Source organism: Euprymna scolopes, chromosome 10 (genome assembly GCF_053919585.1).
Source record: "Euprymna scolopes isolate OS-2025 chromosome 10, ASM5391958v1, whole genome shotgun sequence".
Lineage (NCBI taxonomy): Eukaryota > Metazoa > Mollusca > Cephalopoda > Sepiida > Sepiolidae > Euprymna > Euprymna scolopes.
In genome coordinates, this window is record NC_136491.1 from 27,181,603 (window position 1) to 27,207,753 (window position 26,151).

Genomic DNA, 26,151 nt, shown 5'->3' on the forward strand with positions numbered 1-26,151 from the left:
GTAATGTGCAAGCGCCCCCATCACTGCCTCAATGTCTGCAAAGCATGACACAAAAGCAAATTATTGATGAACATAACCGGACTATTCTTTAGTCTGTTAAGTAGTGGCTTTAATACTAGCACATAAATTAAATGTGCCAACTGACAACCAGGACATACCGACTGAGAAACGGTTAACAACTCTGAACGTTTTCTATGAAGCTGCACCATTTGCATCAGCAAGCAATACAGAATACAGAAGTCCAGTTTAAAACAGATATCACTGAGCAATGGTTGATCCTGTCAAAAGCTTTCGACTGATCCAAATCGATCCATTTCATCTTCTACCTTTTTTTTGATTGTACAAATCAAATGTAAATTTTTTTTTTTTTTTCTAAATTAGTCTCCCCTTCACATATTTTTGTGCAGAGTCAATCAATTCCCCAATGACAACCTACGACCTGTTTGATAAGATTCATGCCAAAATGCCATGTCTATAAATACTATTAAGATATGTGTTCGTCAGAATTGCCTGATCTATTCCCTGCTTCCTTTGTTCCAGCCCATTTGACTCGTTGGTCTAGTAGTCTCCATCAATTTGTTGTTGTGATACCTCATTGTAATACAGCTTCTTATTCTAGTAGTTTCTTTCCAAGAACTGCAGGCTAGTGGAACTCTCTTCCTGCTGACTGTTTTCTTCTTATTTATTGCCTTGGTCTTTTCAAGACTAAAAGCAATAAGCACTAATCACCTTTTGTTCTTTGTAGATCCTTACATTAAGTGTCTTCACCCCTTCTCTGGAGCGATTTCCATATTAAAAAAAATCCCTGACAACAATCTACAATCTGTTTGATATGATCCATGCCAAAATGTCAGATGTGTAGCAGTTGCATAATTACATTTTTCTGACAGGTTTGAGGGCACTAGTTTGACAGTTTGTCTAGCTGCTGTATTCCGACTGACAGTACAGGAACCCTAACTCTTTGATAGTGCTTAGAGCGGCTGCTCTATAATCAATTGTATAATATCGGGATGGTTGTATTGCCATGTCGCACATGGAAAGAGACTCTGCACCCATCTCTGGTGGGCATTCCCGAGGCCACAATCTTGTGGATGGAGAATCAGCGGATGGTCTACTTGTGTTGCATGTTTTATGCATATCCATTTTGTCAAGCACCTCTCACCCTAAAACTGAAACTATTAAATAAAATGACAGCTCAATCAAAACCTACGACCAAACAAAACGTAAACTCAAACAAAACCAAATCGTTTCCTCGTTTAAGGCTTGCATCCACAAATATCCATTGACTTAGAACTAACTTAGATGATGTACAATCATTTCTCCAAGCAAACTCCCTGGATATATTAGCACTAAGAGAAACTAACCTACACTCCTCCATTTCATCTAACCACTTTAACATGCCTGGTTATTTTCCACTTAGCTGTAAGGACTTAGACAGACATATGCATGGACTTCGAGACTGCATTCAAAACATCCTTCCCTTGGCTAAAGAATCCAAACTAGAATCAGACGACTATGTGCATTAGACTAAACCTGCAATATAGTGTTAGCTATTTATATTTTCTTTACCGTTTTCCCTCAATTCAAGACTCTAACAGCATAGATACAGCACTTTCTCTAGATACTAATGCTCAAGTACATGTGTTTGGTGACCTTAATGCCCACCACAGTAATTGGCTTGGTTTCTCTAGTTACGCAGACGCAGCTGGTAGCATCACACGTAGCTTTTCTCTATTCCATTCCCTATCACAGAGTCACATTCCTGACCTGTCTCCTTTAATGACAGAATCAGCAAGTCTCACTTTTAGATCTATTTCTGACCACAGTTCCTGAGGATTGTGTAACAAATTCCCATAACCCACTCAGAAATGTCGACCACATTGTGATAATGATAGAAATCACCCTAAATTCTCGACCCCAAGTTGAAGAGCCATTACTCAAAACGACAAGGTACTATAAGAAAACTGACTTCGAATTCGAATCCATGAGGGATCACATCAAAGATATTCCATGGGTAGTATCTTTTCTCTTCCTGCGGAACAGTGCACAAATGAAACTACTGAATAGTTCAAAGCAGCAATTGAAGCGCATGTTCCCACACGGAATTTCTTTAGTAAACTACACTCTTCACAATGCTTGGCCTCTGATTGTGCAACTGCTATCGCTCAAAGGTATCATGCACTCCACAGACTTATCAGACATAAATCCAATACAAATGGACAAAAGTTTGTAGAAACAAGAAATAATTGTAAAAGAGAAGTAGCCACAGCCAAGAGAAGTTATTCAGGAGTCACTAGAAAATGTATAGAGTCTCAGAAATTAGGCACTCACAATTTCTGGAAAATTTATAACAGAATAAATTATAAATAATGATCAATCAAGAATTCTCCAACTATCCAACAACTTGGAAATTCTCAGTACGGCTACTGAAAAAGCAGACCTGCTTGTTTGCCTCCAACCCCACTTTAAACCCAACTGAACACCCCTCCCAAATTTTCCCTTGCAGCCACATGATGATCTGAAAATCACCCCTTCCTTTGTTCGTGATGCCATAAAAAATATAGACACCTCAAAGGCATGTGGGCCCTGCTATACTTAAAACAAAACAAAAAAAGAAACGCTCCAGTGAGGTTGCACTGGTTCTCTCCAAACTTTTCAACAAATGCCTTAATCTTGCTTTTCGGACTGCTAGAAAATTGCTTCTGCTGTCCCAGTTTTCAAAAATTCTAGTGTGAAAACTGAATCACTAAATTATCGCCCTATTAATCTCCTTTCTCTCTTCACCAAAATCTTTGCGTCCTTAATCAATCAAGCACTAATTTGCCTTCTCATAGATAATTCACTTCTTTCTGACCAATAGTATGGATTTAGGTAAGCCCATTCTATTGCAGATATCCTAACTATAATCTCCAAATGTCTTTGCCACTCTTTGAATAAGGCTGTAGCAGACGAAATTACAACAAACATTAGCATTGCGGCTGGAGATTTTGAATACACTTCCTGCTTGGCTTGTCCAATCAGAAGCCAGCTCTCAGTCATGTGACCGAGTTTATAAAAAGTTAAACTGACAACACACTTTCTCTTTTTCTTCCCAGATTGTGGACTGACAACAACTCCATGTGGAACGGACCTGTCCACCCCTAACTTCTCTCTTGGGACTCAACAGAACTCACCCGGCCTTTGGGCTCGGGGTTCGACTAAAATGTGAATACAAACAAGCCAACATGACTATCTCCACACGTAGACCTCAATGCGGCACACATGAACTTTCTTTCTCATCCTAATCACATTTCTACTACCACTTAAGACTCAAACATACATTTCTTTCAACAGGCCTGTTTAATCTTTAATCTATGCCTCCATATGGGAACATTTTCCACGACCAACTTCTTTCCTTAATCTTACTAACGAAGATAACCAATAAAGTTGTTTTTAAATGTTAGAATGAGATTTCTGAAATAGGCTAGGTTAGTTGCCCTAGATATATATAAGGTCTCTGACAGGGTTTGGCATGATGGTCTTCTCATCAAAATTCTCATATATGGTATTACTGGATGCAATCTTAACATAATCAAATCCTTCTTAGATAAGAGAAAAATTCAGGTTATTCTTAATGGTCTTACATCTGAACAACATGATTTAAATGCGGGGGTGCCACAAGGGGCAATCCTTGAATCATTATTATTGTTCATATTCATAAACGATCTCCCTGATAAAATTGCCTATGAGATGGGTATATTTGCTGATGACACTATGCTCTATAACAGACTCAAAGGTAAAACAAATGAACACATATCTAAGAAAATGGCTAACACTCTTGAAGAAGACCTCCAGTCTGTAATAGAATGGGGCCAAAATTGGATCCTGCTAAGACTAAGCTTAATAATTACAAGAAACCTTGTCAACTGCTGATTGCCATGGCTAATGATACACTACCTGAAATAAATTATGCCCGGTGCTAAAATATTGAATTCGTCAATCGTTTTAGTTAAAAAAAAGAAAAAAAAACTGTTATGAAAAATGCTTGTAACTTTAAAATATTTGGAAATACTCAATGAAAAGTTTTATTTATTATTAAAAGAACGGACTGAAAAATAATCTCATATGAAAATTGTCTGTTCTGCAGTTAAAAAAAAAAAAATAAAATGAAATATTCAACTTTCTTCCATAGACATATGAGAAAAGTTCAAAAACAACTTCACTTACTGCTATATTTTGTTAGATTAAAATTATCCCAATGTGCAATTATAATCATTGCAATTATATAATTAGCCAAATGGAAAATTGTTCTTTCTCTTTAGGAGAAGAAAATACATGCACGTTTGGACTACCTCCACAAAATTACCACAACCATTCTCAAAGGCAACAAAAAATATTTTTTATGCCTAGTAGCATGGCCATGTGGTTGAACACAGAAAACTTTAGGCTACTTTTCTTGCTAGGTAAGGCACTCTTTACCTACATGTCGATCTGGTGATGATGTCACACTATCATGTTCACTGGCCGCCTTCTCTGTCGGTAGCCGTGATACAATCAGAGAAGCAAGTAACAGGAAGGGAATTCCAAAGTCTAGCAGTCCGAGAAAAGAAACTAGTAGAGAAGAAGGCTCCCTGTGTGGCACAATATTAAGTAATCTTTTGTAGGATGTAGTGATTCATGAAGAAATCTCCCACAAAAGAAGCTATAAGGAGCTGTAGTCTCTCACAATTGGGGATCTTGTATCTAATTTTTATCATTTGCATGGAGTGACATAGAGTTGTAAAGGTGCTAGCTCCTAGCCTTAACATTCACAAACATGAACTGAAATAAATACATTGAGGTAATTGCCTTCTGCAAGGAAAGTGGGTTCTCTCTACCATATTAGGAGATTACTCACACCTGAGAGTATCCTGTATCTTTACAAAGCCATTATTCGCCCATGCATGGAATGCTGTCATCACATCTGGGGTGGTGCATCTGCCACTAGTCTCTCACTCCCAGATAGGGTTAAAAAAAAAAAAAAGAGTCGCCAACCTATTAGCTCCCACACTGTCAACCAAACTCCAACTTCTGTCCCATCATCGAAATATGGCATCCCTGTGCCTGTTTAACTAGTACTTTAATGGTAAGTGCTCAAAGGAGCTTAAAAAACTAGTCCCCACCCCCAACATAAATACCCTCGACAAACTAGACAAACAGCAAAATCCCACCTCTACACTGTAGAGATCCTTAGATGCTTCTTCTCTCAAAATACTAGACTTCGAAACTCCTTCTCAAGCCCCTGCTTCCCTTATTGTACTGACATGTAGAAGTTCAAATGTAATGTGAACAGAAATCTCGCTGCCCAACTCTCTACATAGTATCCTTGCAAATCTGGTTCCAAATAATAGCCTCTTGTGACTTAGTGGCACTATGGCACAGTGCCCTGTTTGGGATGGAAAAATAAAAACATAAAAAAATATATATATACTATGTCGTCAATCAGATTTGATCCTAACTGAATTTAATTGGTGTTTATAAAGTTGAGGGCTACGGAAAGATCAGAAAGGCTGACCTAAATGAACTTGTCATCTGGACCTGTTTTTTTCTTTTTGAATATGTATTCATGCTCTCTCTCTCTCTCTCTCTCTCTCTCTCTCTCTCTCTCTCTCTCTCTCTCTCTGGTGGTGGTGGTGGTGGGGAAATAAAGAAGCTGAGGTTATTTAGAATTTAATATAATGTCACGGAACGAAGATACCATATTCCCAAAATTATGTAAATTGTTCAAGGAGTTTCATATTTACCTATCAAAAAAAAAAAAAAAAAAAAAAAAATCAAATTTTATGAGTAAGCAAAACAGGGATCGTCTCGCGTCGCTAATCTTGAAAAACAAAACAAGCGCAGATAAGTCCACAATAATTCAAACTTGTGAGATCAAACCTGTAATGGTAATTTCATAGTAATCGCTCAGATCGTTTAAAAATGATTTCATGTGAGTGTGTTCATGATTTTTAGAATATGACATATTTCTGTTCTGTCATAGAGATTTTTCTGCATTTTTTATTATCTTTTTTTTTTTTTTTTTTTATTAATTTTTAATTAGATTGAATTCTAAACAAGAACCAAAACTAGACCAAAACAAAGCGTGCGAAAAAAAAATCCGAATCTGCGGCTAAAAATAAGTGATTTGTATCGTCGAAATCTTGTGATGTGCATGACGTCATCGGATCACAGGACTTGTTGTTGGCCACCACAGTTTTTTTTTTTTTTTCGTTAACTGATTTTTTTTCTTCAGTTTGTTGTCGGCTTTCTTTCCTGTCGTGTTCGTCTGACTATCTGACTATTTAAAGACCTTTTGGATTCTAGCTCCGTCCCTGCATGGACTTTTCTCTACCGGCTGAAAGTATCCTGCTACTACTGTGATATATCTATCTCTCTCTCTCTCTCTCTCTCTCTCTCTCTCTATATATATATATATATATATATATCACACCCATCACCACCATCATTATTATTAACTGACCCGGCCGCTCTTTACCCAGTGGTTTTCTTCAAAGTAGAACACAATAATTGTTCATCATACCCGATTTGGTATCTACGCGAATTACATATGTGGATACAGAACCGGTCTGGGGTCATTTACACTTTTTATTCCCTCTGTTGATTGAAACTAAATAATTATTTTCGTCTCGTCTAAAAAAAAAAAAAATTTTCTTGAACAAAAAACAACGGTAAGTTATTTATTTTTTTTATTAAAATTTTGAAGTATTTTAAATGTGCGTTTGTTTCTCTACTTTGAATGTGTAGTACAGTACACACTTTTGAGCTAAGTTGGTTAAAATGCCCCCTTTTTGCCATCCCCCCTCCAAATTTTTTACAATTCATTTAAGGCAAATTTAGAAGATTATTTATTTTGAATTTTGTAATTATTACTTAACTATTTTTTTTTTTCTTTTTAAACTAATAGTTTATTTATATCGCGGGTACCCCCCCCCAAAAAAAAACACAACAAACCCGGAGTTAATGTTGTTGACAATCAAGTCCACCCTCAAAACTTGATTGTATATGTGTGTAGGGCGGGTGGGTATGAAGGGTGGGAGAGTTGTTTTATTTACTAAAATATATATTTTTGGTACTTCTGCAGAATACGGACCGTACTATTTTTTATTTTTGTTTTGTTTATATTTTAGATAGGATTTTACAGTTACTGTCAATACAGTATCTTTTCGTTTATTAAAATATGTGAAAGTACAAAACAGTGAAAACTAAAGAAAAACAAACAACACAAAGACAAAAACTACTCTCCTCCCCATGTTAAGAATGGTTTTCTAAATAACGGTTTCAGCACAATCCTTATTCTGCACAATATCTCGATCAAACAGGTATATTTTTGAAGACAAAGACCTGAAGTCGCAAACTTACACACATATATTATACATACTCCAAGGAATCCACCGCCCTGAACTTTTTTTTTTTTTTTTGCAGTAAAACAAAATAAATGTAAGTCACGTACACGAAGTTTGGGGGGGGGGGACCTGTACGAGAGTGCCCACCCCCTAAGAATTTGTTTTACATTTTTTTTTTTTTTTTTTTTTTTTTTTAAAACTTTATTCCGGTGATTATCATAGACTACAGACTTAATCATATTAGAGAAAACTTAGAAAAAATAAATTTAATGACTTTAGTGAAGGAAGGGGTTGGGTTCACTTTCTCGTTATAACGTTCTACTTCATTGCTACCTGATTTACTGTCCATTTCTGTACCGACGTGTCACGTGATTATAACGAGAAAGTGAACCCCCTTAAAATCATTAACTTTTTGGCACTTCTGCATGTCAGTGACATGAGGCGAATAATGTGTGTATTTTGGTTGATGTCACTTGTCAGCCAAAGAACAGGGGTCGATAACTCTTTTTCTAAAAGTGCGTGCAAACTAAAATGATATTTTGGTACAATTTTCTACAGTCTTTCTGTACAAAAAAAAAAAAAAAAAAATTAATTCCCTAAATGTTTCATGTTAAATTTTGATATGTTTTATACGATCTCGGGGGAAAAAAATTCTTACATTCTAAACGTTTCCTGTTTTTAAAATTCTATTTTGCTACAATACTAAACTAAAATTATATTTTGATACATTAAATTATTCATTGGAAAGAAGTTATATTTTGATACATTTTTTTCAGTAAATGTTTCGATTTTCAAATTTTATTTCGTTATATATTTTTGCGTTATCGTAAACACTTGTTTATATTTGAGGTTCACATAATGGCCGCTAGATGTCATTTCTCTTTCGAAAAACAGGGGTCAATAACTCGTCTATGTTGATGTCACCGTCATGCAGAAGTGCCTATTTTTTTTCTGCTAATATATTTAAGTCTGTAATTATGATAATCGTTGGAAAAAATTAAAAGGTGAATTTTATTTTTTGAAATGGGATTTTATGGTGCATTCATCGTTCTAAAATAATGTTGGTACATTTTTACGATGTACCCCAACGACCCAACGTAGTATAACCCCCCCCCCCCAACCACTCCATGTTAAGAACGGCTTTCGGAATACTTCCCCCTCCATGTTAAGAACAGTTTTCGAGGTTGGGAGTGTTTATTTCGAAAGTCATTCTTAACATGGGGAGGTTGGGATGTTTATAATACGCTGGGGCAGTGGGGATGTCGTAAAAATTTACCATGTTATTTAAAAAGCCATTCTTAACATGAAGAGGAGTTTTGTAACTATTTTGTACTTTCACCTAGCAATTTAATAAATTCGAGTTTTACAATACCTTTAACTCAAAGATACGATTTAAAAGAAAAATAGCACGGTAACATAAGTGCATAACCACCGATTTTACAGGTAAATCCAATGTTAAAAACAAAACAAAAAAAATAACAACACCCCTAATGTTAAGACTGGGTTTCTAAATAACGTTATTTCAGCACAGTCCGTATTCTGCATAAATACCCTTACCTCTTTGTGACTTAAACTTTATTATTAATCGATTGTTTATAAGAAAAAAAAAAAAAAAAAAAAGGCTCTCCTAGACCTGTGTCTCCCAAATTTTCGTCTGCAAAAATTTTAATCATGTGATTACGGTGTAGCAGCGTAGCGAGAATAAACTAAACCATTCATTCAAGTGCCGCTTGTTATGGATTTAGTTGAATTAAAAATCACGGTCAATGTGCACTGGTTAACCTGCAAAGGGTGTTTATGTTTATGCCGAAAGTCGTTCTTAACATGGGGCAATTCGAAAGACAAGTAGTACCGAACTGCCGAGTAAGTTAAACGAGCAATCAAAATGGCCGACGAAAGCATGCTGTTTTCAAAGCCTCAATAATAATGGTTCCAAAGTGTAAAAATTAAAATACTGATAGAAATAGGTACCGCCAACGCGCGTCAGTCCCCCCCCGTATGTAACACGATGTAACTGTGATTTAATTTAATATTATCATCCAAACATTTTTTACCATTTAAAAGCAGCTTCAAATACACTGTTAATATTAAAAAAATTTTTTTACAGCATACAAAAATAATGAAAATATGAGACCAAAATCGTGTTTACATTATCGACGCTTTAAAACAATGTTCCCATATAGTGACGTCTTTGAAGCCGTAGACATACCCATGTTTAAAAATCTCGTAAAAATCAGTCATTTTCCTGAGGTTTTCGATATCTTTTTTATATGAAGAAACTTACATAAAAGTAGGTTTCGTTAAATAGAGAATTTTTTTTAGGTGTTCTACCCCCCCCCCATATTTTATGTTACGAAACAACAAATGTAGGTCAATAAAATTTCAACATTTTTTGAAAGCTGGAAAGATCAAATAATTAAATAGTTTATATATATATATTTACAGTAAGTCAAATAAATAACGCGCGCGTTATTTATTTGACTTGCTGTAAAGTTCTAATTAAAATTGGACATAAAGTAAATATTATATTTAAAAAAGAACACTTTCTTTTTTTTCTCAGTAATAATAATTATTTGGATTACAAAAAAAAAACAATTCTAAAACGCTTTATATGATATTAAATTCAAATATTACGCGATATGAAGTTTAAACAAAGATTTTCTCATAACAGGTTTTCAATAATAAAAAAAAATACATTCATATAATATATGGCTCTTGAGATAATAAAAATTGCAAAAGCAAAATCCCCCCCCCCCAAATCGTTTGGATTGGATTACTTAAAATGATAGAGGGTGTTAATCATTTTTGTACCTTTTTTTTTCTAAAAAAAAAAAAGTATGGAGGCCTGTAAGCAACATTATCTCCAGATACATAAGCGTCAACAGAAGACATTAAAATTAATTTTCTCGTCTTTGTAGTTCGTTAACAAAAATCTATTTGTTTTACAAAAGGTAAGTCGGCAAGACTGGAGTTTAGGTGGAAAAATAATCTCGAACCCTTTATCACATAAAAGGAACTAATTTCCCTAATCACCGGTAGGTACGTTACTATGTCAATAATATATAAACAATATTGGTATTTCAGAAGTTGTTTTTGGAAACAACTTTAAAAAAAACAAACTTCTTTTTATATTGCTTTTAATTAAAATAAAAAAGGTTTTATTTTTTAAATCGTATTTCCAAGTTTAATTAAAGTTTTATGATATTTATTTTAGTTAATTGTAAGGTTGAAGTATAGAATATGTACAAAACACTCTCCCCTCTCCATATTAAGAATGGTTTTTTAAATATAACGTTATTATTTACGTCCAGGGATCGCTCTATGCACTACTAGTGCATTGCACTAGTAGTGCATTGCACTAGTACCTTAATGATAAACAATACATAAATAGAAATACTAAATTATCAGACTTTTTAAAGTTTAAGTTTAAACAATATTTTTTAAATTAAAAATTGAATCGCGTGATTATTATTAAATTACGTGAGTAGTTATAAACGATACAAATTAATATTAAACCCGCGTAATATCTTGCAATTTATTATTTCTCTATTTCAAATTTAAATTTATTAATTATAAAACGTTCGGTACTTATGTATTTTTGTTACCGTGCTAAAAAAAGGTTCTTAAGATATCGTGGAACGTTCTGTTTAAAATTAAAAAATGTTGTTTGAAATAAAGAAGTAAAAAATGAGAAAAGAAAGATATCGTGAAAAAAAGATCGTGAAACGTTTTAAAATAAATAAAAAGTTGGGCTTCTTTAAGTTGTTTTCAAAACAACTTCTGAAATACCTATATTATTGACATAGTAACGTACCGGTGATTAGGGAAATTAGTTCCTTTTATGTGATAAAAGGTTCGAGATTATTTTTCCACCTAAACTCCAGTCTTGCCGGTAAGTCTTGTATTGTTTGTATCCATTTTTTTTATTGTAAATTTTATTTATTCATTGTAGCGCAAATGCTCTTCCATAGAAATTGACCCAGACTATAGTAAACACACGAATTGATGATGTTGCTATTCATGTGTACAATGGTGACGTTTTATACGGTTTGGAGATGTCTAGAAATCCACCATATAAATTGGGTGGATTTCTATCAGCATTTTAATTTTTACACTTTTGAACCATTATCGACTCTGAAGACAACATGCTTTCATCGTACATCTTGATTGCCCGTCTAACTTACCTACTCGACCCTACTTTCGAACTGAATAAACGCTTATAATTTCGTTAAAATACATAAAACTTATCCAGGTATGTAGAAGAGTAATTTATCTTGCCTTTGGTAATATTTATTTGTTGTATATTTGAATTTTTAACCCCTATCTTTCCGTTGTTTTCTCTGCTAAATACTTAAAGGTACTATTTCATCAGGTGCGCTTTATTTTATTTACTATTTTAAAGACTAGCCGGACACCCAGGCTAGTTATTTGATAAATACTGAACATTTCATTAAAATTAGTTAATTTCCTGATTTTTTAAGTTTTAAGTAGAGGGAGTGCTCAAAATGTTTATACATTTTGAGCATCGGCATTGATTTTGCACATACCTGTATAAAGGAAATGGCACAAACATGTTATGTTGCATGTTGGGTTAAAAAAATATATAAACAGTAAGCGAAGAATTAATTCAAGTATATTTAAAACAAAAAAAAAACAGATTATAGCAGTGAAATGTCTTGTCCACCATTTCTGCTTACATTAACGTCAACGCCTAAATGGACATAATTCAACACACTATCATAATACTGACTAGAAATCATTTATCGATCAAATTTTATTTTACGAAAACAAATTTTGGATGAATTTGCATAAATGTTGGTGTATAACCCTTTTTTAATCTAACAGGTACGCACATAATTAAATTTTTATGCAATTATATCTTTAAAAGTGAAAATGTGAGAAGACTTCTCAACCTATATACTCAACAAATTTTGGATCTACAGACTTAAAATTTGGTATATAGGGTATTCGTACACGTGAAAAAATTTTCTTAATCTATTTTCATCCGGAAAAAAGGGCTACTGAGAGGTCACAATTGGTATATGAGAGTCGTCGAACTTTGTTTGCTAACAGTTCTAGTTCATGAATGCGCATGCATGAATAGTTTACATTACAGATCATTTGTGTTAAAAATAAATAATTTGAAAACTTTTTTTAAAAAAGTGTCACGCTGGTCTACTGGTTATCATACTTGACTCGCTGTCTTTTAGGTTTTGGTTTCGATCTCAACTCAAGTATTTTTTTTTTTTCTTTCTTACTTACAAGAAGTGAACGGTTTCGAAAAAAACACTTGCATGCACTTATCTTAGTTTCTGTATTAATTAAAATATAATATTTGTGCATATTTTGCGACTGGTCAACAACACTGGGCAACCTGCTAGTATATTGTTTTTAAAATATAATTATCCACTGACAGGTGTTTCTTCGTCTATGAGTCATCAGTGGCTGAATCTACTGAGATTAGGAATCGGGACCCCATGGAAAGAAGCCTAAACTTCTACCGTTGGGCTGTCTTGCACAACTGCTTGGATATATATATATATATATATATATATATATATATATATATATATATATATATAAAGCTGAATGTCTGTGTGTGTGTCTGGTCACGAATAGGCTCCTTGCTGGTTGACTATTTTAAAAAACTGATTACATATAATGATAGGTGTATCGAGGATCAGGAATAGGTAATTTTGATCTGGCAGAACAGTGGTTCATAAAAATTGTGGGGTCTGTGTTCGCGCCTGGCTCCCAAAGTATGGAAATAAAAAATGAAAACAAAAACGTTTACAAGGATTTTTGATACATTAGAATACTTTTTTTAAGTATGTTTCAACTTAAATAGGGATGGTATAAAATTGTGGGGTCTGCGTTCGCGCCTGTACTCCATGGAAATATGGCACAAACTTTAACAAAGACTTTTCATATCTATTTGCGTAAGTATACTTTGATAATTATATTTCTGTTAGAAGAAATATGGTATAATAAAATTATTGGGTGTTCGTTCGCGTCTGACCTCCATAGAATGTAAATATGTCACAAGGTTTTTTAAAAGGGGTGAGGGTCCACAATAACACTTTAACTTGAATTTTAATTCATGTTAGCTTTTATTCATTTTTTTTTTGAGTTGAATCATATTGTGCCAAATAAATTCACCTCATAAATTCACGTTCTTATTAAAGTGAAAGCCAAAAAAAAAGTCTGAACTTTAGACAATTCTCGACGCAAATTTTGCATAACTCTGTTTTTTTCCTTCTCCACTTGCACGTGTCACTCTTTCAAAAATAGATAAATAATAAAAAATAGGAACGTTACTTATCGTGTCAAAAGAAGGAAAAAATCCTGCTCACATGATTACGTGTCTTTTGAAAACATTTACATAACCTTTTTATTTTTATTTATATATCTGTTTAAGCTTTTTTTTTTTTTTTTTTTGTCAGTGTACTAGAAGGAATTCAGTTGATTACAACCCTTTCTGCATGTTCTTTACAATAGTACAACCCTGAATCTGACGGCACAATACTACACCGTTCAATACTGTAAAACTGAAACTAAGCTGTTCTGCTTGAAAAGGGTGCCATTTTCTTCTTATTCATATTTATATCGATTCTTTGCTAGTAATTATGTGTTTACTTTTTTAATATCCCATTTTGCTGTTTCGGATTATTTTACTAAAGTAAGTAAAGCATCATTATTTTTCAAAACGGTTTTTGTTTTTCGATATTTTGTCGATATTATTTAGTAAGAGTGTTTAGCAGAAAAGCCAACAAACGACTACCCGAAAAAATAAATATCCAAGAAATAAATGTTACCCTAGTCAAAAAGTTCAGTTCATGTTTTTTTTTTTTTTTTTTTTTTTGAAATAGTTTTTAATGCTCTTTACTTGAAATAATTTCAGTGAACCGAAATTAAAACGAAATTTGAGGCGATAACTACTTTACGTGTTTAAGTGAATTTTTATGTAAACCACACATGCCATAATCGAATATTCCTAAAGCACAAGATAACGGAAAACATTAAAATATGTTTATAAATATTCCTTACGTTGACGGAACTCTCTTAAATTGTTAACACAGAATTCTCAGGTGCCCCTCCTTCAAATTGAAAGCGGGGCTCTCCATTTCAAAGTCGCTACCATTTTTATTTTATTTTTTTTTAAACCGGTTCGTGAATTAAATTTTTATTTTATTTTTTATTTTTTTTTATTTTTTACAAACTACTTAAAAATACAAACCAATGAACTTTTCTGCCATAAAAGTAACTTTTATGGACTATGGTAACATTTATTTCTTGTATATTTATATTATTATATATATATATAACATTTTCACTTTGTAAGGAAACAATTTTGTTGGTCATTCTTGGCTACGGATGGAAACAAAGTTGATATAAAAAAAAAAAATGTTTTCTCGAAAATTATCTTTACTTTCATCTTATTTTGCTTAGGGTAAAATTTTTGAGTATCAAAACCTATCTTTTTACAACCCCCCCTCTTTTTCATAACCTATCATACTTTCATCAATCACGGTCCATTTTCTGTAGGCTGGTTTTGAACCCAGTCAACGATGGGTACTTCTGCTAGTATATATTTATATATATATATATATATATATATATATATATATATGTATATGAAACAGATGTTGTCAAAAGTTGAACATGCTGAAAAATAAATGGTAAGATGAACAACGTCTTGGAATTTGGAATATAGACGTTTGTCATTTATTTGTATATGTTCTATTATTATATCTAGCATACATTGACCTTCATAAATAAAAGGATTTTGTATAACTAAACGATGAAATATAATTGAATAAGCATATTTTTCCCGTAAATATATTGAAGTAAAACTGGATAAGTGCCTATTTTTCTATCAAATGTATTTTCTAAAGTTTTCCTGTTTATCTAAAATTGGCATATTTCAATCTGACGTAGCCTTGGAAGAATCATCAAATAGTTAATTGTCTTGAAAAATTAGAATGGCTCCGAAATGAGGAATCGGTGGTAAACATGAAGTTTCTTTATAATTTTATCAGAACGATGATACGTAGTACCTCAATTGTCAATTTTTTAAAAAGATTGACATGTTGAATACATTAGAGTTCAAATCAACTTGGAATTAGTTTTCATTTTTTAAATACTAGCAATTCAGCCTGGCTTTGGTCGGGCCCTGTGTACTGTTCATAACTTTATGTGCACTCATATATATATATATATATATATATTATATTATATTAAAAAGTTTGACTCCTGTCCAGGTAACCTATATCTAACATTTCAAGTGGTTAGACTCAAAATTGGTGAAGGAATTTGGTAGAGTCTGCAAAGGTCAACTCTTTCAACTTTGACCCCTTGGCAGCCAAATTATCGGCCAAAAACTGGTTAAAAAGATTTCCTTAAATCTCAATACCCTTTGTCAAATCTCGAGTGTGTAGACTGAAAATTGACAGAGTATTCTGGTAGGGAAATGTACGCACACAGACAATTTCACTTTTATATATATATATATATATATATATATATATATATATATATATATATATATATATTTATTTATATATATAGATTAAGGATAACTTTGTATCGGCCATCAATCACAAAGATTTGTCTTGCATGCCTCAAATTAAGCAATTAAGGTGGCGAGCGTAAAAAGTATTGGTGTAAATATTCTGAACAGACGTTTCTTTTTGCAATTTCAAATAGTTGCCCATGACTAGTTAATTCGAGTCACGTGAGAAAAAAAACCTAATACTTATCCAGAATCTCATCCAAAATTTAATGTTCAGTTGATTACAAATTACAGATATTTATAAAAAAAAATATAACTAAAAAAACTATGTAATATATTTGTAACCACTTATGGTAAGAATTGGATTATAAATAACATTAGTTTGAAACTCATTGTTAACTATTCTGTATCTTCACTGAATTTATGTATTGACACTGAAGTATAAATGATGAAGGAACTTGATGCTTGTACTAAATAGTGAATTTTGAAACTAACGCATTTCAGGTGAAAACACTACTACATATTTACGTGTTGCCACATTTTCTACTGTATGATTTTTATAAATTCCTGGAATCTATACTAATTTCGACATGACAAGCAAATATTTTCATTTTAAATGCGTTAGTTTCAAAATTTACTATTGTGTATAAATGTAGTAAATAATGGACAATCAACAATTCCTCAACTATCCAACAATCTTGAAGTTGTTTGTACGGCAACTGAGAAGGCTAACCTGTTTGTCTGTCGGTTTTCCTCCAACTCTACTTTGGACTCTGCAAACCCTCTATTCCATATTTTTCTCTGGACAGAAACCACATTAGATAATCTGAAAATCACCCTTTAAGTACTTGATATCATAAAAAACCTAGATGTCATAAGAGCATGTGCACCTGATCTCATCCCAGCTGTACTATTACAAAAATTGCTCCATTGATGTTGCTCCCATTTTCTACAAACTTTTCAAATGCCTTAGTAAATTTTCCTTTCCTGACTGCTTGAAAAATACTTCTGTAGTATCAGTTTACAAGAATTCTGGCGAAATTATTGCCCCATTAGCCTCCTTCCTCTTTGCAACAAAATATTTGAGTCAATAATTTATAATTTAGTCCACTACCTCACAGCTGCTAAATTTCTATCCGACCAACAGTATGGGTTTAGGCAAGCCCATTCTACTACAGATATCCTAACTGTAATTTCTCAACGTATATACCATGCACTAAATGAGGCAGGGGACGCTAGGGCAGTAGTCTTAGATATATTTAAGGCCTTCGACAGGGTATGGCACGATGGTCTTCTCATGAAAATCAGATCATGGTAGTACAGGACAGATACTTAACATAATGAATCCAGGTTGTCCTCGATGGTTGTACGTCAAAACTATATATATAAACGCAGATGTATCTCACGGGTCGGTCTTTGGACCTTTATTATTCCTGATATTCATAAATGACCTCCCTAATAAAATTGTCTCTGAGATAGGTATATTTGCTGACGAGACCATGCTCTATAATAGACACAACGGGAAATGAATGGACACCTACCGAAGGCAATGGTGGAAACCCTACAGGAAGACCTCAGTCTGCAGTGGAATGGGGACAAAAATGGATGATCACATTGAATGCTGCGGAGACTAGGCTTCTTTCCTTTAATAATTACAAGAAACCTTCTTTCTACTCTCCTACTTCTTCCTTTGAACTGCTAGACTTTGGAATTCCCTCCCAGGTTCCCGCTTCCCTGACTCTACTGACATACAGAAGTTCAAGTGAAACAGACATCTTGCTGGTCAACTCCCTACATAGTATCCCTGCAAATTATGTCCAGATAATAGCTCTCTACATCGAAGTGGCCTTGTTGTTATACAGTACAAATAAATAAGCACCAGAAGCCCTTACACGGCTTTTAAGAGCAAATGTAAACATTTTGTTTTAATCACCATTTTAATGGTTTTTTTTTTTTTTTTTTTTTTTTTTTTTTTTTTTTTTTAAGGGGGTATCTGTCCAACTTGCCCCCTCTCGTATTTTTTTTTGTTGTTGTTTTTACGAGTTATGAATTGGATGTAAAAAAAAAAAAAAAAAAAAAAAAAAAAAAAAGTTTTGGTACTGGTCCAGAATTTTCTCTATATTAAAAACAAAAGTAAAGAAAAAAAAAATTGTATAATGTACGTATCAGTGACGGAAAGAAAATATTGTATTCCAAAAATCACATAAATTGGTCAAGAAATTTTTTTTTTTTTTTTTTTTTTTTTCGTGAATAAAATTTTTCTTTTGAATTTTATTTATTTTTTTTTTCTTTTCCTCGTAACACGAATGGCTTTAAAACTTTACACGTGAATTATTGGGAGTTATCCCCCCTTTTTAAAATGGTGTCTTAATATCATCACTGTTCGATTAGTCATAAAAAAATGTTATTTTCCTATTTAAAAATGAAACAACTTGATCAATTTACGTGGATTTTTATTTTTTTTTTTGTGTGTACTAGATTTTCTTTCTATCACAAGTGCGCATGTTATGAGTTTTCATTTATTTGTATTTTTTAATATTGAGGGAAATCCGAATAAGGACCATCATACGCATCATCATTGTTATTTTGGGAAACGGTTGACGAATAATTTTATAATTTATTTCAGTATTAATACAAATCATTAATTAACATTATTTTTAAAATATAAAACGAGGACGTTAAGCAATGAGTTTAGGACATGAAATAGAAGTTTTTGAATTGATAACAACTGATAAAGAATCTCTTTAACTTCGCCATTTATCATTGTTTTCGGAAGTTGTACCTTTTTTTTTTTTTTTTTTTTTTTCTCATTGCCATTTTTCTTAAAATACACTAATTTATGTATTGGCCGAAAATAGTGTTTTATTGTACTTAAATATTTTAACTCCCTGAACACAACATAGTGGTCACGCCATCATCCCCTCAGGAAGTGGGTGTTGGCCGTCAAGATTGTCGTAAGAGTTATTTCTTGATTGACCGACTTTTTGCCTGTTACATTATTACATGGTAATAATTAGGGATCGCCTTGATCTGTGTGTGTGTGTTTTCTTTTTTTTTTTTTTTTTTTTTCTACTTGAGATTTGAACGATTATTTCGTGAATGATATTTTATACATAACAATAATGGTGAATCAGAACAGGCGACTCGAAGTCGGCAGCAAACGGTGTCAGATAAAAATTCGCATTATACTTTTTTTTGTATAAAATGTTATTGTTTCGTTTCACTGTTTTGAATTTGTTTTTAGTATTAGAAAAGACATAAAATATTTACTGATCTCGTATTTTCTTTAAAAAAATTAAAAATTTTTTTTTTTTTTTTTTATCTGGCATTGTTTGCGGACTTCGAGTCGCCTGTCTTGATTTACCGCAATAAGTCAACAATTTTTTAATAATCGATAGTTAAAATTAGTGTTGAATTACAATTTAAAATGCATCTTTTAAACATTTATTCAATAACAGTAAATAATAGTTTAAATACCCCTCCCTTTTTTTTTTTTTTTTTTTTTTTTCAAACTTTGAATGATAAATTTTTTTATTATATCTCCTATCAAAAGGACGTTAGTAAATCTTGTCTCCCCATTTTTGGCAAAGTAAGACACAAATTCGGTATTTAATGTGTAAAAAGGGGGGGGGTCGAGACGGAATCCGAAGTGCCCCTCTCCCCTTTTGGGGAACTGGAAACATCGGGTTTGTTTTACTATACACATAGATTTGAAAAAGTTGTCCCAAAACAAATATGTAACAAACATTTACCTATGCTCACATCACGACTGATACCAGGCCTCGGTGAATGTCGACCAAGTCCCTACAGTCCTTTTGTTGAACGGCTCTGAGTGAGTGAGTGACTAGTTAGTTTGCAAAGTTAGGGTTCAAAGGATTTTAAAAAATTAAACTTTTTTCCCCTTTTTAATAAATTTTCACTTTTTTTTTTTTTTTTTTTTTTGTGCAAAGTTCCAAAAGAAATGTTTAATTGCTTCATTTGCAGAATATTTTAATGAAATGTAAATTCCTAAAAGAAAAAAAATAAATTAAATTCACTTATCGCATTTATTTAACAAATAGCAAAATGATTGTTTTCTTTTGTAGTTTTCTAAAGACCTTAAGCAGAACCATCAGTCAGCGTAACATGTAGTTCTAACGTTTTTGTTTTTGGATACTTCAAAAAAGTTGACCGACTGTCAAAGCTTTGCGAACTGATACCACGTGATCAGTTTCACTTTAGTTTTAGAAATGTTTCCTGAAACAGCCTTCGTTCAGAAAATAGAAAGTACATATTGTTCTATTAAACCTTTTATTGTTTAAATAATTTAACTTTGCTTGTTTTATTTTGAAAAAATATAAAGGTTGACAGACCTTTTTCATTTACTAATGAGATTTTTGATTCATTTACTAATGGAAGAGTGTTGGTAAAAAAAAAAAAAAAAAAAAAAAAATTGCCAAAAAATAAGCGCCCACCCTTTTTTTTTTTTTTTTTTTTTAGTTACCCATTGGAAAAATCACTGATTTACTCGCAATGAGAGCACTGTAAAATCTTTTTTCTCTAAGGGTTAAGTATTCATCTTTTTCATGGACTTGACATAGGCTTGACATAAATAAACTTCGCTCACAAATGAAAACAATGTTACCTTGTGGCCCCTAAAGTTTCGCAACAGTGCATGGGCCTCAAAGTTTCGAAACAGACAGCGCCTCTGTATATGACGGAATAAGAAAACTCATTAAGATAAAGATTACCTTTCAAAGTAGTTAAAAAAAAAATTCTTGAACATATTAAATATGTTATGAAAAGTTCTATGACGTTTTTATCATAAATTTTTGACAGCATTAATCTCACTTCAAACAAACAGTTCAACTTAAAAATATAAGAATTGTAATGAAAGAATCGTAAATCTAAGGTATTTTTTTAATGATGCAATTCCAATTCCCCCCAAAATACAATTCTTCCGATTCGATTAATCATCCCATCACTAATATATATATATATATACTAGCATGGCTACCTGGCATTGTTTGGGGGTATAGTTGTAGCATTATTTAAACTTTTCTCTCGCTCATTCTTTCCTCTCCCCTCTTACTGAGAACAGATACTATTTGATTCTAGTCCCAAAGCCAAAAAAAATTTTTTTTTTTTTTTTTTTTTTTTTCTAGTTTCAGAAAAAAGGTCGATGAAATAAATTTGCTCTAAATTTAGCCCTGAATAACCACAAAAAAGTGAATATTATAAACAAAAATATGTCCATAATCTTTCAAAGGTAATGCTGAAAAAGAATATATTAGCTTTGTGAGTGTGTTTTGTGTGGTTTTTGAGTTTTAACTGAATAACACACTTTTCCTTTATATAATCTATATATTAATACCATACATATGCGTGTCACTGTTTCCAGATTATAAATTATTTGATCAGGAGATCCTATTTATTAAAAAGGACAAAAGGCGACGACATACCACGAACATTAGTGTGTAAATACACTAATTTAATGTTTGTAGCATGTTACCACCCTCTACTCTTGCCTCCAATAAGTAGGATCTCCCAATCACTGAAGATGCAATATAAAAAATTAAAATAAATGATGTTGCTTTTGGACCGTATGTGGAACAAAAATATACCTTCTTGGTCAGGATCCAAGGTTAGTATCTGTTCTGTCTAAAGATATGATATCATGAGGTTTCTGTTTGTGCTGGGTGTCCATTCAATGGAAATGTCACAGACTTCTATAAGGATATGGGAGATAAACCGTAATAATCAGATATATTCTTACACTACATTAGCGAGATTACTTAAATACTTTTACAGTTTTAACAAAAGGGCTGCAATAATATCGCGGGAGTAGGGTGGGATGTCTCCATTCATGTTGATTGTCCACAGAATACGCAGCAGGAATATGGACATATTAAATATGCTGCTGTGGAATTTCCACAGGTCCTGCTAGTATATCTATAAATTCTAATTTCATAAATTATCTTTCTAGCTAAGGTCAAAGTATATCTTTTCTTAATATTAGGTTGGTGCAAAAATAATGTCGTTTTTATCAGGTCTATGTACGGCAAATAAACAACATTAATTTTGCACCAACCTAATGATAACTCTTTACACAACTTAGTTGTAATAAACATAAACACTATCAAATCTGTTCAAAAAATTTTTTTTCATAGTAAAATAAGAAGGTAAATATAAAAATATAGCGTTTCTCAATTTATTAGAGGAGGATTCATAATCTATATATTAATACGATAGCATGTGTTATTTTCTGTGTCACGCTTACATTCGGGTCGTTTAATTGTAATGAATTCTGATTTCTTATAAATAATTTTACCAAGAATTCTTCATAAGTTTTTGTTTCGGTTTCAATTATAGCTAATGGCACTCTAATAATTTTTTTTTTTTTTTATAAATAATTTTATCAAGAATTCCCCATAAGTTTTGGTTTTGATTATAGCTGAAGGAACTAAAGTTATATATATATTCATTCATAAGTTTGGGATTCCGTTTCGATTCATGTTAGTGAACACAAGTCATATAGATATATTTTATTTTTGAAGTCGCAACTTTATAATATATAAACATTGATAGAACATTAACTCTAAAATAATATAAACGAAATCCGCAAGAATTAAAATATCATATTTAAGCATACTTTACGACCTGGCTATGCTAGGCGTCCCTGCTAGCTTGGATAAATACTTCTGCAGTTTTAACAAAATAACTACAATAATATCAGAACATCTTCATTTACGCTGAATATCTATAGAATGCCAACATCAATATATTACATATGAATCGGTCCCCTGTGGAATTTCCATTGGTCCCACTAGTTTGTATTATGAAGGTCAGAAGTTGCATTGTTTGAAACATTGTGAGAATAATGCTCAAGATGAAAATAGGCCGAATAATCCAAATGATATATAATTGCAAAGTTTGAAAAATCCAATTTATTACTTTTTTTTTTTTCATAAAATTTACTAAAATGATTTTTCAAAAATTAAAACTTATTCAATCATAAAATTAGTAAAACTTGAACCGTTTTCAATATTTAATTTTGACATTTCTTAATAGACGGCCCTAAATAAGGTAAGAGGCACCTTCAGTAAGTTTCAAGACTTTTTTTTTGTACATTTAAAATTGTTGTATACTCTTGAAAATTCAGTCTATTTTCTATACCTCTATGAGATGGCTGACCAATCTTTATGATTTCAGATTCAAATGAACAGCTACAGTAGGAGTTGGAATACACCCTACTAAAGCTTGATTGTCACAGCTGGTGAATTTCAAAATTGCGATCTGGATGTGAGGACACTTTAGAAGCACGATATGCAATAAAATTCTGTTTTAAACTTGGGGAAAATACCACAGAAACGTATGGAATGCTTCAGACTGCTTTTAGACCATCTTGCATGAATTGAGCATCACTTTTTAAGTGGCATAAGAGATTCAAGGAAGGCAGGGAGTCTATGATGAGAGGTATGGGAAGTCAGAACACCAGAGCTAATTGGCCAAATAAAGAATTTACTGTATAAGGACCGTTGTGTCTATAGACAATAAGTACAGTTTGATGTCTGTGTGGGAACTATACACATAATTATTCATGAGGTACTGAAGATGCAAAATATTTGCACAAAGTTTGTCCCAAGGATGCAGTCCACAACTCCATCCTTGTCACAGACTATTTGACCAAGATGGACACCAAGACAGTTCCTTACACTCCCTATAGTCCAGACCTTGCTCCCTGTGACTTTTGGTTATTACCTAAGCTTGAGGAAAACTTTGGAGGCTGTCGTTATGAGATAATTGAGATGAAAGAGGCTGTGACGAGGGTCATTGACACGCTCCCACAAGAGGACTTTCATGGGGTCTTCCAGAAGTTGTTAGAATGGTACAAGTGCATTTCAGCCGAAAGAGATTACTTCGAAGGGGACTAAAGTTTCATGTGTGTTCTATCAATAAAAGTAACCATACGAGAAAAAGTCTGGAAACTTATTGAAGACACCTCATATAGTTCAGTACAATGTTAGATCATTTTAGTAATGATCATGTCCTACTTGAGTGGGGGGAGTAGTTTATTAGCGTGTGCTCCTATAAGGGAATACCAATTGGTCGGTTCAGTGTTATTTCTGTACCCTTCTAAGTGTGCCCCCCTCCCCTCAGAGGAGTTGGAATGTCCCACCCTCCTCAAAGTTAGACTGACTACATGTTTCATCTTGTGGGAAGCAGGTAAAACCCCCCCCCAAAAAAAACAGCCCTGGAAAATGCTGATGGATATGTTCACAATTATTCTTGTATACTTCAAAAGGGCACAGTTGTTAGAGGCGATTTTTACTAGATCCGCCCCCACATATATAAATAAAATTCATAAAGCTAAAAATCTTTTAGTGAATAAACCAATCCAAATAGTAGCTGTCCACAGTTAAGTGGAGCAATTAATAAGTGAGAGATGAGTTCAAAGTTGAATAAAAAGACCGCCCCCCCCAAAAAAAAAAACTTTAATTCATTAGATCAATAAGACAAAAAGAACCTCTTTAGGCCATGACATTTCAAAGCCAAATGCTTTTCATCGGAAGAGGAGAATAAGTCAAAGCTATAAATCTAAATAATAAACCCCCCCCAAAAAAACTGGCTTCATGACATTAGCTTAGAAATGAAAAAGAATATGCATACAGCAGCAGGAAGTTGAAAGTGTAGGTAAAAATAGAATAGAAAAGTGAATATACGGGAGAGTAAGGATACATAGGGAGGGGTTAGCAGAGAAATACAAAAAAATACATATAATAAGCAATAAAGAAAATATAAAAAAATAATTATCTATAAAAGTGAGAATGTGTGTGAGGACAAATCTTAACCTATATACTGTTTATGTGATTTAAACCCTGATCCTTCCTTTAAGTATAGAGTAAAAAATTATGAATTAATTTTATTTTACTAGTTTTTACTTATGGGTGTTGTAAATTAGTATCATACCTTTTATTTTATATATATATATATATATATATATATATATATAAATATAAAGCTGTGTGTGTGTCTGGTCACGAATAGGCTCCTGTATGGTTGACTATTTAAAAAAAAAAAAACTGATCACATATAATGAATAATGATAGATGTATCGAGACACAGGAATGGGTATGTTTGCTCTAACAGAACGTTGGTTCATTAAAATTGTGGGGTCTGCGTTCGCGCTTAGTCCACAACGTATGGAAATAAAAAAATTTAAAAATTAATAAAAAAACGTTTACAAGTGTTTTCGATATAAATGTACATAATAATACTTTAATAAGTATGTTTTAACTTAAATAAGGATGGTATAATAAAATTGTAGGGTCTGCGTTCATGCCTGGCCTCCATAGAATGGAAATAGGCACAAACTTTAATAAAGACTTTTCATATCTATCTGCGTAAGTATACTTTGATAATTATGTTTCAGTTTGAAGAAATATGGTATAATAAAATTCTGGAGTGTTCGTTCGCGCCTGACCTCCATAGAATGTAAATATGTCACAAAGTTTAACAATGTTTTTTAATATAGGTCCACAAAATATTGTGATAAGCGTTTCAGTGTGAACAGGTATGGTATAATAAATTATGGGGTTTATCTATTTTATTTTTACTTTCATCATATTTTGCTTTGGTTTTGACACCCCCAAATTCGAAGCTATCTCTTTACAACCCTTCCTTTTCATAACCTATCATACTTTCATAAATCAGAGTCCATTTTCTGTAGGCTGTTTTTGAACCCAGTCAACGACGGGTACTTTTGCTAGTGTGTGTGTGTGTATGTATATATATATATATATATATATATATATATATATATATATATATATAAAGTATGACACTAATTTAATGATGTAGGTATTAATAAAATAATTATAGTAATAATTATGTCTGACTCCTTAGGAACTGGGTTTTTATTGTTGAGCAATTTACATTGAAATGAAATAAGTCGGTCACTTAAGCCCCTGTGTACAGATCGTGATGTTAAAATGACATAATCACTGTCAGCCTTTTTGAATGACATTTACAATTTATATAAATGTTAATTTCAATTATATTCTCGTTGCACTTAACATTGGCTGAACGGTTTGTTTCTTGCTAATCGTCAGAGATGGCTTCATGGCCAGGTTCGAATCTCCCAACCGATGGTAATTGTGACTCCCTGCCCTGATAAAGGTATTAATAGTAATCATATATATATATATGATTACTTTATCTCATCTTATCACTGACATAAGTTATATTATTGTTTGTTAAAAGGCTCTTCTGTTTGCATAATATTTATATTTATTT

General features: G+C 32.5%; 1 protein-coding gene across 1 annotated transcript in view; it reads left to right on the forward strand.

The window, feature by feature from the left end:
• The first annotated feature begins 6,157 nt into the window (after positions 1 to 6,157).
• Positions 6,158 to 26,151, forward strand: part of LOC145285886 (membrane protein BRI3-like) — a 73,274-nt gene continuing 53,280 nt past the window's right edge. The window contains exon 1 of the mRNA XM_080134347.1: positions 6,158 to 6,689. The gene's annotated coding sequence lies outside the window, so the exon portion shown is untranslated. The remainder of the gene's footprint in view (positions 6,690 to 26,151) is intronic.